Here is a 13,014-nt window from a genome sequence, read left to right as displayed (position 1 = left end):
CACTCCTGGAATATCCTGGAATGATCTCTGATTTATAAGAACGTCGGCCGCCATCTTCAATTCATTTTCCGGCTTTCAGACATAGGGACAGACGTGCTGCTGGGGGCTAGATAGGGATTAGCTTCAGATAGGCAGGGAAAAACTCAAGAAGAACAACAACAGCTCTTTTCAGAGCTATATACTGCAGGGAGAGGAGTCGAGCTTTCAACTGGGTGTCTCCCCAAATCAGGGATACGGAGCAATTCAGTCCAGCTATATACGCTCAACCCAGCTTTACAGGCAGTGTCCCCACAAACATATAACAGGGATGCAAAGCTGTTCAGTCCAGTGATATACGCTCAACCCAGCTTTGCAGGCAGTGTGCAACCCCAAAACAGGGATACAGAAAAAATCAGTGCTTTTCAGGCTGTGTGTAACCCCAAAACAGGGATACAGAAAAATTCAGTCCAGCTATATATGCTCAACCCAGCTTTACAGGCGGTGTCCCCCCCAAACACCTAACAGGGATACAGAGCAATTCAGTCCAGTTATATACGCTCAATCCAGATATCCAGGGTGTGTACCCCCAAAACCTAGGTGGGATACATATCAATTCAATCAGGCTATAAAAGCTCAATCCAATTTTTAAGGGTGTACTCCCTGAAGATAAGTGGAAGACAGCCATTCATTCAGTCAGGCCATGTATGGTCAAACCTGTTTTTAATGTTTATTTCCATATTGTTTCAGCCAAGGATTCTTTTTTTCTGGTAACTTGTAACAACCACCCACCAAGGGACCTTGGGCCACCCTACCAATGGCACAGAAATGCTAGTGTTCACTCACCATTCTTTTTATTCTTTTATACCGTTATTTGTTCAATATCAGTTCCTTGCTGACCATCCCTATGAACAGAAGTTGGGTTCCAGGTGCCCCCTCCAAAATGTTACGGTAAAATGTGGTTATAATCCTTGAACTAAAGATATTATCATTTTGCCCGTGAGCTTCCAATTCTTAAGTACCCTACTTGGGAGGGGAAAGAGAAAATTACGGCAAAGAAGACAATAAACAACAGGCTCTGCAGCATGTGTGATGTCTTCTCAACAACCTTCGAGCAATCCGTTTATTTTATAATAACAGGCCTTGCAAATTAAAACTAGGTTTCATCTAATGGGATTTGATGTTTAATGGCATAACTTTCAATCAGATTTGCCATAATATATGATGCATGCAAACATTAAATGAATAGTGCTTTTTCAGAACATCTTGCCTTAGACAAAGAAAACTTACAATGCCATTCGCATAAAGAAACCTGTACACAAAGCATCTGGATTCTAAGATACATTAATCAGCATTTAGTGAAATTATGTTTAACCCTGTATGCTTCTCCAAAATACTTTAGTCGATGGAATACAGTTTGATCCATATGTGTTTTTGAAGCTGCAGTCTATACTCTTACTGCATCCATTTGCCAGGACTCTAACATCACTTCTCTATTTTCCTAAGATACAATGTTTTCTCCTCCATCACTTCATTTATTAGTTTTTATTAAACTCTAAAAAAAAGGTTAAAACATATGTAAAGTAATAAAACATTTGCCAGTGGATTAGCTGTTCCTTTGCCAAAATTTATTGCAGAATAATAGTTCCTCTTTAGAGTGAGACATTATTAGACTGTGTTAAATTTCTATCCCTGACAGCTCATTATACCCAAAATTATTATCTCGTTGTGTAACATGATGGTTTTGTAATATTCAGCATCCTTATTGAAGGATTATAGTACATATTCATGGTTACAAGAGCAGCAATGATGATTGGTAAGTCTTCTTTCTACCTGTCACCAGTCTCATATATTTTTTGGAATGTAAACCCGTTCACATTAAATGGAAACCAATTCCCTTCAGTCCAGCACTGTGAAGAAAAATGATTTGTAAAATGCAAGTAACTCTTGTGAGAGAGAAGTCTTTTGTTAGTTTCAACAACATAAAAGTTCCCTCACCTTGTCAACTGAGAAGACAGAGTGTCCTTCATATTTATTCATACTTTTATTCAATGTGACTGCAAACATGAATTAACAAGCAAAGAGGACAGTTAACGTCTACTTGTTCAAAAGCTCTTATAATATAGCGTTCAGCTATTGGCCATTGAACATTGCGATGCGAGAGGCCGTTTAGGATTCATTAAAGAGGTCATTTAGGGTCCAGCGTGGTGGAATTCTTGGTGGAAATCAACTCTATCAGACAGTCTCAGGCATAAGAGGTTTATAGAGGGGCCCGAGCCAAAATCAGAAGACTTTATCCACTGTATAGTGGTGGCACCAGAGTACTGCAGCTCTGCTCCCATTCAAGGAAATAAGGAGAGATCTCCAGTACCTCCGCACAGACGATACATAGCAAACGAAGCTTTCTACTTCTAAATCCATCCCCTATATAGATTCTAGCACCAGAACATGTCTGAAACAACTGATTTATGGTAGATCTGAGTGTCAGAGCCTGCCCCCCCTAATCGTATACTGATGATCTATATGGTACTGCAGCTCCGTTGTTTTCTTCGGGTGGAAGTCCCTGCTACACGTAACCACTGAGGCCAATCCGTGGCCTCAGCAAAGGACACAGGACTTCACTACATGTGACATCTCCGGATCCTTTCCTTAGGCCTCTAAGGACAATCTTCTGCATAAGGAAAGGTGACCCGGTATGTCGCAGCTGGCAGGTACTTCTGGCAAAAGAAGACAGCTGAGCAGCAGGACCAGACTGTGCTGGGAGGACACCGGAATACCTGGGATAGAGGAACATTTTTAATCTCCTCCCCCAACCTAATTAAAATAAAATATATAAATTATGATTTATCTGTCAAATAAACATAGTTAGCACTACTCATGCTTAGAACCTGAATATGGAAAGTTTTCTTTGTTGGAAATCAATGCAGTTGCACTCCTAGGGCTTTAGTTTGTTAGGATGGTGTTGTGCTTGCTATTCAGCCATAGTTCCCATTTTTCATGAAAGTGGATACATTATTTAAGAAGGAAGCTATTATGAATAATATCAGCAATCTGAGATAAAATCTTTGATGATCTCAGCTAGTGTTGGCGGTCTATTACTCTTTCAGTTTGTCGTTATCTTAGATCTAAAAACTATTAGTGTGTTTTATGAATAAACCCATAATGATCCGTGCTTATAAAAAGTAGAGTAAGCTGTGTTTAAAATAATGGGAAATCCATATATTGAAGACAGTATACAGCCAATCTTTTTCCATAAAGCCAGTAATGGGCTAAAATCCAACCAAATATGTTTAAAAGTCCTAGTGCCCACATCTCAAACATAGACCTAACAAATAGTGTTTTGGAAGTTTTCGAACGATTAGTGCATTTCTATAAACTAGAGATTGCTATAAGGGCAGGTAGCCATTTTTTCTCTGAAATGTGGATTTCCTATTTCCTTTCCCATGCTTATAATTTACCTGATAAAATATTTATGTAAGTGTCAATTAAGAGTTGATAAATGCTAGATATGCCTTTTGTTGAGCTAAGAGCGTAGTCAAGCCATCAGTTTAAGGGCTAGTTCACACATAAAAACCTCCTGGCTTATTTTGGTCCTGAAAAAAAACGCTTCCTAATTAGGAAGCTTTTTTTTTACATTGCCAAGCTTTTTTTGGAGCTTTTTTTTTTGTAAAAACCGCTTCCAAAAAAAGCCAGGCTGTTTTCCCCTCCCATATGAGTGAATGGGTTGAAAAAACCGCGTGGTTTTTGCCTCCCATTCACTTCTATTGCTTTCTTCAGGCGGAAAACGCCTGAAGAAAGGTCATGTTGCTTCTTTTTTCTGCTAGCTGAAAAATAACTAGCAGAAAAAAAAAGCTTGTGGAAAAAAAAAAGCTAGCTGTTCACATAGGGCTCCATTGTAAAGGGGCTGATTTTGAAGCGAAATCCGCTGTCAAAAAACTCCCCTTTGCCCACGTGTGAACTAGCCCTAAAGGGGCTGATTTTGAAGCAAAATCTGCCGTCAAAAAACTCCCCTTTGCCCATGTGTGAACTAGCCCTAAGTGATAAGTCATCAATATATCAAGGTAACTTGCAGGTATTTTTAAAAATCACACCTGTATAATTTATATCTATCACACAGAATACCAAATGTCATCCAGCAATCAATGTCAATTAAGGGCTCGTTCACACAGAGTTTTTTGGCAGCAGATTTTGACGCAGAATCCACCTCAAAATCCGCTACCAAAAAGGGCTCCCTTTAACTTCAATGGGAGCCGCTTGCTTCTTTTTTCAGCTAGCTAGTAGCGGAAAAAAGATGCAGTATGACCCTTATTCCCGCGGATTCCACAGCTGACTCAGCCACGGCGTCCGCAGCGCAAGACTCCCTTCTGATTAGACACATTCATTTGGGCCTAATGCAGAGCGGAATGCTCACACACGGAGTGCAAATTCTACCATGTGAACATACCCTAAGTCTGATGCATATAAGTCCTTTCTTTTGACTAAATGTCTAGTAGACTCAGCTTGTATAGTTTACTATATTAGTGATGCCATTTCTTTCTTCATTAGATTGTTATACCATTTAGCAATTAATGCTCCAATAGTGAGCTATACCTTTTATATGATATATTATTTAACCCCCTAGTGATCAGCCTGTTTTGGAGCTTAATGACCAAGCCAAATTTTGGAAATTCACCCTATGTGACCTTATCAGTGAATAATTCTGTAACGGTATATTGCATCCAAGCGATTCTGATATTGTTTTTTGTGACATGTTGTACTTTGCTGAGGAGATAAAAGTAGACTGATATAACTTGATTAAAGTTATTAAAAAAACTTGCAAATGCTGAAAATTTTTAAAATCTTTCAATGTTTTCCATTTTCAGCTGCGATATCTCACATATACACAGTAATACAGGGCAAAAAAGTTAGTAGTTATATATTTCCAAATGTTCCTTTTGTGTTTCAAGCATATTTGGAATAATTTTAGCATATTTGAGTAATTTAGACAATTTACAAGTTTATAAGCAAATTTTGGAAATTTGGAGTATGTGATTTTTTCCTGTACCAAGCTATGTTTGCAGACAGGAATAGGTGGCATAATGATAGAACCTCCCATTAAATGACCCAATTTTAAAACTAGACCCCTTCAGGTATTCTTTGAGGGGTTTAGTGAGCATTTTGATCAAACAAATATTGTTTTGCAAGAATTATTACAAATGATGAAACAAATTACATTTTCATTTTCTTCAACTATGTGTCATTTTAAAGGCAGTTTTTTGCACACAACACATCAAAAAGAAGGAACACACCCCAAAATATATCACCCCACTTATCCCATGTTAAAAAATGTACACTTTGTGGCCTAGTCCTATGTACGCACGTACAGTAGGGCCCAAGAGGTAGGGAGGGCCAAATGGATTGCAGGACACAAATTTTGCTTGCAGAATATTTTAAGCCCATTGCACATTCGAACAAGATTTGATTTGCCAAAGCAATTGAAAACCCCCATAAATGACACCATTTTATAAACTAGACCCCTTAAGGTATTCATTGAGGGGTATAGTGAGCATTTTTACCCCATAGGTTTTGAGAAAACAAAACAAAAAACATATCATATTTTTTACACAATTGTCATTTTATAGGCAGCTTTTTTGCACATAACACATGAAAATGAAGAAAAACACTCCAAAATAGATGACTCAATTTCTCCCGTGGTCAAAAATGTACACTTTGTGGCCTTAATCCCATGTACGGACGCACGGTAGGGCCCAAAAAGAAGGGAGCACCAACTGGATTTCAGGACACAATTTTTGCTTCAAAATGTTTCAGGCCCATTGTACATTCTAACAAGATTTGAGTTACCAAAACAATTGAAAACCCCCATAAATGACACCATTTTATAAATTAGACCCCTTAAGGTATTCATTGAGGGGTATACTGAGTATTTTCACCCCATAGGTGAAAACCCCACTTCTCCCGTGCTCAAAAATGTACACTTTTTGGCTTTAATCCTATGTATGGACGCATGGTAGGGCCCAAAAAGAAGGGAGCACCAATTGGATTTCAAGGGATTCTATCATTATAATCAAATTTTTTTCTCGATAACATAGAGGAATAGCCTTAAAGAGGAACTTTCATCACTTGGGGCACATGCGGTATTATATGACTGCCAGGAACGCCCTTCTGATGGTGAAGAGCTACGGTACCGGTACCGATAGCTCTTCACCTGGCACATAGATGATAAAAGCCGACAGTGAGCTGAATTCAGCACACTGTCGGCTTTGCAGCGGTATATAAAACCGCATGTGCCCAACTGATGAAAGGCTAGTCTTCTACCTTTAGATGTCTTCTCTGCACCGGATTTTGGTAGAAATCTTGGTTTTCATCTGTATGCAAATGAGTTTTATTGCAGCACTGGGACCGTCCCCAATGCTGCTAGAGAAATCCCCAGCGCCGCCTCCATCTTCTTCAGGAACAGCCTTCTCTGTGCGTCTTCTTGTGGAGCTGGCTTCAAATTTCTACGCATGCGCAGTTGACTCTGCCGTCAGGCCTCAGGCAGAGCTGACTGCACATGCCCGCCTGGTGTAAGCGGCCATTTTCTTGTGGCCACTTCTCCCAGCTTACCCGATTGCGCATGCATTGAAATTTGAAGCCATCTCCGGAAGAAGAAGCGCAGAGAGGCTGTTCCTGAAGAAGAAGATCAGCATATAGGAGACCCTCTATGGGGGTCTCCGATCACCTCTCCTTGCTGTAAGCTGCCTGAGGCAGTTGACAGCAAGGTCTCCCTCTCCTCCAGCCCAGCAGCACATGGGTGCTGCCATTGACAGCCCCATTTTGGAGCCAGCTGCTGGAGGAGGAGGAAGTGGAGCAGCAGGGGTCCAGCAGGAGGGTAAGTGGACCCTAAGTTTAGAGTTTATAGGCCACATCTCCGACATTTGATTGGAGAGGTGTCCTAAAAACTCTAAATTTAGGCAACGACCTAAAATAAAATGGTGATCATCGCTATTCACTTAAAATTTCTGTCCTTGGTCACAAGTCCCTGATGTCTGCTACCTCCAGTGTAAATGCAGAGATCAGCGCAGCAGAAGGTAAGTATAGGCCTAATCTATAGTTTTTAGGCCACATCTCCGACATTGATCAATGAATAGTGACGATCGCCGGACTGCAGTTGGGTAATGGCCGGCCCACGGATGTTCACCAGGTTGTCAGCTAACATAGCTGAAAACCTGGTGAATTTCAGCACTGATAGGGTTAAAACCTATCCTGACTGCCCGAAGTAATTTTACTATAGGGCAGTCAGGAAGGACCTGTCAGTGCCGACGTAATTTTACTATGGGACAATCATTAAGGGGTTAATTGCAGTGTTTGTAAGGATATTCTTTGTGTGTGCCTTTCAAACATGCCCAGTTCTTGGAGTCATTAATCTGCCAATGGGATATAATCCTTGATAACTGCTCAATGATATTGTAGTACGGAGAGGCATGCTACTCCTTCTTTGTTAAGGGGCCTATTAAAAAAAATCAGAATTGAATCTGGCCTGTTTTGGACCATTCAATTCAATTCCATCAACATTGTTTTTAGAAATCTAATAGGGCCATAATAGGGACATTTCTGAAAATATAAATAATGTTGGGTATAATTATGATTTTTATGACAGCTATTCCATCTAGCCAAGAAACATTATTGTTTTATAATACATCAATTCAGTTTTTATTGACATAGGAATCATAATTTGCCAAGAACAATTTAGTTGAAGCATATGTCAAATACATTTCAAAGTATTAAGAAATTAGTATGTAGTTTGTACACAGATTTTCCTGGTTTCGATAATTTATCAAAGTAATAATAATCATAATTATCAACACATTAAGCAGAAGGAATATGTACACTATCAGGTATATGGTTCAATAGGTCTAGGAGGATTGGTGATAACATATACAAGAATGTCTTGTAGTATGCATTAGTCTGTCTGAAACTAAACATTTGCTCAAGTTTAGTTTTTGTATAGTTTTTGGACCTCAACAATTGTAAATTCGAATTTATTTTCACTAAGATTTTTATTTAATAATTGAAAGCTTTATGTTACTTTATGTTATGTAAAACAATGTTAATATTTTGTAAAGTGGGTTAGGGTGTATGTAAAGTGGGTTAGCACTTAAAGGAGTTTGCAATCTCCTGGGACTTGAGTATTTTTATTCAATTTCTATTGAATAAATAAGGTATTTTAGTTTTGACTTATCTATTTCTAAATAGCTGACTTTAGGTTCACACCTGCGCCCAGTATCTGTTCTTCGGGTCAACCTGGGGACCTGAAAGATGGAAACCCAATCCGCTTAAAAAGTGGCTACTTGCGGATCCCATAGACTTTAATGGGGTCTGTCTGGTTTCTACCCGAAAAATTGCAGGACTTTTCTCTCCGTATTATTCAAGTGGAATGGGAGACAGAATCCCCAAATGGAATCCAAGTGAATGTTTGAACTTTGCCGGAGCTAATAATAGAAGTTTATTTCTTTTCAGGTTATACTTAAACGTATAGTGCAACAATTGACATATTTGGTGTCTAGATTATGGGGATATTGTCACTCCTTAGGGAGAAACCACCATGTAGGTGTGTGGAGTCTTATAAAGCCATTTTTGCTCCACTGTGGGGGATTATGGGAAGACTATGCAAATGTGTTTCCCAGGATGTAAATAGGGAAACATACTGAGACAGTGTTTCCCTATTTACATCCTGAGAAACACATTTGCATACTCTTCCCATAATTGGTATCTGTAAGTCTTGATTTGCAATAACGCTTCATGATGTCATTTTGTAATAGCATCTTCTATGTTTTTTTCATTTAAGTTTTTTCATTCAATTTCACCTCACCTATATTTTTCCATACAGTTGCTGGAATCCGTAGGTGGACTGGAATCACTTGAGACCACTCCAGGGCAAGAGGAAAGGGGGATTTTTTTTTTCCCTCGAGGTAAACATTTCATGTTTCTTGAGAAATTGTACATGTCTTCGAGGCTAATACTGTGGGGCCTTAGCCTTAGGCTAAACTGCAACCAAAAAGTGCTGCATTGACATGCTGCAGTTTCTCTTTCACTGTGCTGTATTGTATTGTCATACGCAGCTTTTTTTTTTTTTTTTTTTTTTGCTGCATCTCCACAACAGGGAGCCTTAGCCTTAGGACCTTTGCATACTACCGTGGTGTCTGCTGCTATCCATGATTGAATGATACGGAAGGTTCACGGCAGTGGCGTAACTAGGAATGGCGGGGCCCCGTGGCGAACTTTTGACATGGGGCCCCACCATCCCAACTGACACCGAAGACCTCGACCGACCCCCTCCTCTGCACTCTATTATGTCCCTTAGCAAGCCCTGCACACAGTATTATGTCCCTTAGTGGCACCTGCACTCAGTATTATGTCCCTTAGTGGCCCCTGCACACAGTATTATGTCCCTTACTGGCCCCTGCAAACAGTATTATCCTCAATAGTGTCCCCTGCAAACAGTATTATCCCCCTATAGTGGTCCCTGCACTCAGTATTATCCCCCATAGTGGCCCCTGCATACAGTATTATGTCCCTTACTGGCCCCTGCACACAGTAGTATTATGTCCCTTACTGGCCCCTGCAAACAGTATTATCCCCAATAGTGTCCCCTGCACACAGTATTATCCCCCATAGTGGCCCCTGTACACAGTATTATCTTCCATAGTGGCCCCTGCACACAGTATTATGTCCCTTAGTGGCCCCTGCACACAGTATTATCCCCCATAGTGACCCCTGCACACAGTATTATGCCCCATAGTGACCCCTGCACACAGTATTAACCCCAATAGTGGCCCCTGCACACAGTATTAACCCCAATAGTGGCCCCTACACACAGTATTAACCCCAATAGTGGCCCCTACACACAGTATTAACCCCAATACTGTCCCCTGCACACAGTATTATCCCCTATAGTGTCCTCTGCACACACTATTATGTCCCTCTGTGGACACCCATAAACAATTATTATACTCTGGGGTCTTTTCAGACCCCAGAGTATAATAATGGGAGACCCAGGAAATAAAAACATTAAAAAAAAACACTATTACTTACCTGTCCCCCATCTCCTATGCTGTCGACCACCGCTCACGTCCTTCTTTAATGACGCCGGACGTCACATGACCCGGGAAGCAGGCCGGGTTCATGTGACATCAGAGGCAGGCAGGATCGCGGAGGGGTAAGCAACAGTTTTTTATGTTTCTTACCTCTCCGGTCCACCGATCATTATACTCAGGGGTCTGCAAAGACCCCCGAGTATAATGATAGTCTCTGTGGGGCCCGCGGTGTCACATACCGATCCCGGCCCAGCCAGGATCGGCAAGTGAATAGGGCTCGTAACGGACTATATAAAAAAAAAACGCAGCGGCCCGCAATGGCCCGGGCCCTGTGGCAGCCGCCTCCGCTGCCTCTACGATAGTTACGCCCCTGGTTCACGGGCGTAACACAGATGTCATCCATGTGCTGCCTGTGAAGTGACTGTGCTTCTACAGCCCCATTCATTCAGTGTATAGCGGTTGCAGAAGCTGAAAAACTGGATAGGAATAGGAAATAGAAGTCTTGTGGCCCTGTAAGGATTGGAGTCAGGGTCAGGCAGTGCAAAGTGACACAGCTGGGAAAGCAACACTGTGCAACTAATGACAAAAGGGGTCGTAGGCACTGTGGCTAGAGCTATGCTGTAGATCTGAGATGAGGCAGACCAATGCACTTCCTAATTGAAGTGCGCCTGCCACTACTCCTACTCCAGGCGGCTAGGGTCAAGGAAGAAGAGGCCCTGAAAGAGCTAGGGGCTGGAGTAATGTGGGTGACACCTAAGCAGAAAGCACAGTGTAAAATGCAATGCAAAACCAAAGACAAAATAGCCTGGAACAAGGGAGGACAACAAGTCCCAGCAAAAACAAAGAAAAGAAGGGAGGTCGGACGAGCAAGAGGTCAAGCCAGGAGATACAAATAAAGTACAAAATCAGAAGAGAAGGAATAGTCAAATACAAGCCAGGTATACAAAACCAATAAACAGACTGAAAGACACACAGACTGGAAATCTGACAGAGCAGGAGACCAGGAAACGCTAAGTGAATGGCTGGCAAGGATCCATGCCTGGGTGGGGTTTAAATAGCAGCAGAGAAAGCACACCCACAACACCTGTGATGGCTAATGGCATGGAGACTGAGAGCAAGGAAAAGATTTAACCCTTAATAACCTAAGCACAACCAATAGAACTCCTAACACGTCTCCCAGGGAGGCGCCGTGCAGCAAGGAGACCGCGGCGACTCCGTATCCTGACAGGCCTAGACTGTTGGCCGGCACATGGAACTAGTCATGTGCAAGGGCCTTAAGGAGGTTTTCTTTAAAGTAATAGAAACACAATCTCGCTAATACATCTCTGGGGAATGAATGGGGGAATTATTTTAGCTTTGAGATTCTGTGTATTCTATTAAAAGGCATGTCCCTTATAGATTCTGGTATAAGCATTGAAACATAGTCAGTGAGGAATTCATTATGTTGTTCATGAGTTACATTTCAGGGCTATCACAAAACATATGTTGTTACGTCTTGAGTAATCTTCCAGGTCTATTATCTTTAGCTTGAATTCTATCATTTTCTTTCTTTTGACCATATTGCCAGTATGTCTAAGCTGTAGTCTCCTTAATGTATCACTTGTGATGGGTACAGGCCGCTTTTCCATCACTTTGAACTGATATTAGATGGAGTTCAGACTCACATGTTCGCTCTCCTCAACATCTAGCTATGCTCCTTTATTTGTTTTAAATCCATAGTTCAGGTACAGATAATATACTTTATTAAAGAAGAGAACCAATTTATTCAATTATTTATCTATTTCTGCCACTGATGAAATCTATTCAATATAAGTCTTTGGATAAGGCAGGCAGGAGGAAGAATTACTCAAAGAAGAGATATCTGAGAGATATCTACTACAGAGAGACTAGTTTCTTTTACAACAGAGTAGACTGTCAGAAATTACTATTTAGGCTTCTTCTGACAAAAATGACTAATTTATTTCTACAGACTGCCTCATATCTCCATCTCTGTCCCTGTCCTATTTCTCCCAAGCAAGCAAAGCAATGATACTCATCTACCCTGCTTCCTCTGCTCTAATGTCGTCTCCCATTCCTTTTCATGTTGACAGTAGTTGGGCCAGAAGTGAAGCGACTTAGGTGACTATTGTGGTCAAAAACTGGTCTTGGGGGTCACATGTTTAGTATTAGTAGTTTCATTGTTAATATTTTACACCAGTACTCAATGCGTGACCACTAAAGTCAGTGACTGGCCACAGTGATCCCTTGAGTCACTTCATTTCCAGACCAGCCATTTCCAACATGGACTAGAATGAGGGACCTGACACCAGAATGGAGGACCCAGAATAAGTGAGTATTGCAGTTTTTTATTTTTGTCCTTTTGTCCTTGCTCCAGGTTTTCTAGTTTGCCTGAAAAACCTTTTACAAAAATAAAGTTGTGCTTGGTATTGCAGTTCAGTCTTAGTCAGGGTGTGTTCACACTATCCATTTGGCTCATGCTTTTAGAAAACTTCTCTGGTGTAAGTCATATGCACTAATATGTCCCCATTCACTCAGAACAGTACTGTACATAATAACTTTTATATGCAAATAGATTTGCACAGGGTCCTCTGCTGCTTGTGTCCACTTCTTCTAACCTGAACAGGAAAAGGTCAACACCAGGATCAGTAAGGCAGTGATTTTGGGATATGGAAGTATGTTGAGCTACTATGATGTGTGATCAAAATCTTAACACGTGACGAAAGATCACTATGTAATTGGCAGTACAAATCCTCGCCTGAATGGCAGTGAAGGTGAGTAAAGATGAGCGAACAGTAAAATGTTCGAGATTTGATATTCGTTTCGAGTAGCCCCTCAATATTCGACTACTCGAATCGAATATCGAACCCTATTATAGTCTATGGGGGGAAAATGTTCGTTTCAGGGGTAGGCAATAGAGATGAGCGAACAGTGTTCTATCGAACTCATATTCGATCGGATATTAGGC

The sequence above is a fragment of the Leptodactylus fuscus genome, chromosome 1 (assembly GCF_031893055.1).
Source record: "Leptodactylus fuscus isolate aLepFus1 chromosome 1, aLepFus1.hap2, whole genome shotgun sequence".
NCBI lineage: Eukaryota > Metazoa > Chordata > Amphibia > Anura > Leptodactylidae > Leptodactylus > Leptodactylus fuscus.
The sequence above is the reverse complement of the archived record's forward strand: the minus strand, read 5'-3'. Positions refer to the sequence as shown.